This window comes from Glycine soja, chromosome 3 (genome assembly GCF_004193775.1).
Source record: "Glycine soja cultivar W05 chromosome 3, ASM419377v2, whole genome shotgun sequence".
Lineage (NCBI taxonomy): Eukaryota > Viridiplantae > Streptophyta > Magnoliopsida > Fabales > Fabaceae > Glycine > Glycine soja.
The window spans coordinates 21,261,873-21,263,252 of NC_041004.1; the positions used below are offsets into that span (position 1 = coordinate 21,261,873).

The window sequence follows — 1,380 nt, forward strand, 5'->3', positions numbered from 1 at the left end:
ACTGTCCAACTTGTTGCAAAAGGAGGTGGAGTTTGACTTTAATGACAGATGCAAAGAGGCTTTTGACTGCCTCAAAAGAGCGTTGACTACCACCCCATCATCAGGCACCCGGGCTCCACCATGAAACCCCCAGATGTCCAAGAGGATCACATATTTCTGAAGGCTTTTCCTCATTCATTAGAGGGAGTGGCAAAGGACTGGCTGTATTACCTTGCTCCAAGGTCCATCACGAGCTGGGATGACCTTAAGAGAGTATTCTTAGAAAATTTTTTCCCTGCTTCCAGGACCACAACCATCAGGAAGGATATCTCAGGTATTAGACAACTCAGTGGAGAGAGCCTGTATGAGTACTGGGTGAGATTTAAGAAACTATGTGCCAGTTGCCCTCACCATCAGATTTCAGAACAGCTTCTTCTCCAATATTTTTATGAAGGACTCAGTAATATGGAGAGAAGTATGATAGATGCTGCCAGTGGTGGAGCCCTTGGAGACATGACTCCTGCTGAAGCCAGAAATTTAATTGAGAAGATGGCCTCCAACTCCCAGTAGTTTAGTGCCAGAAATGATGCCATAGTCATTAGAGGAGTGCATGAGGTAGCTACAAACCCATCTGCATCATCTGAAACTAAGAAGCTTGAAGGCAAACTGGATGCGTTGGTCAACTTGGTAACCCAGCTGGCCTTGAATCAGAAATCTGTACCTGTCGCAAGGGTTTGTGGTTTGTGCTCCTCTGCTGACCACCATACAGACCTTTGCCCTTCCATGCAGCAACCTGGAGCAATTGAGCAGCCTGAAGCTTATGCTGCAAATATTTACAATAGACCTCCTCAACCTCAGCAGCAAAATCAACCACAGCAGAACAATTATGACCTTTCCAGCAACAGATACAACCCTGGATGGAGGAATCACCCTAACCTCAGATGGTCTAGCCCTCAGCAACAACAGCAGCCTGCTCCTTCCTTCCAAAATGCTGCTGGCCCAAGCAGACCATACATTCCTCCACCAATCCAACAACAGCAACAACCCCAGAAACAGCCAACAGTTGAGGCCCCTCCACAACCTTCCCTCGAAGAACTTGTGAGGCAAATGACTATGCAGAACATGCAGTTTCAGCAAGAGACCAGAGCCTCCATTCAGAGCTTAACCAATCAGATGGGACAATTGGCTACCCAATTGAATCAACAACAGTCCCAGAATTCTGACAAGCTGCCTTCTCAAGCTGTCCAAAATCCCAAAAATGTCACTGCCATTTCATTGAGGTCGGGAAAGCAATGTCAAGGACCTCAACCCGTAGCACCTTCCTCATCTGCAAATGAACCTGCCAAACTTCACTCTATTCCAGAAAAAGGTGATGACAAAAATTTACCTAACAATTTCTGT

At 46.3% G+C, this 1,380-nt stretch overlaps 1 non-coding gene across 1 annotated transcript; it reads right to left on the bottom strand.

Annotated features, from left to right (window-relative positions):
• Positions 1–291: 291 nt before the first annotated feature.
• On the bottom strand, positions 292–398 carry LOC114407987. Its single transcript, XR_003665789.1, has one exon. It is a non-coding gene; the product is annotated as a small nucleolar RNA R71 (small nucleolar RNA).
• Positions 399–1,380: the final 982 nt, after the last annotated feature.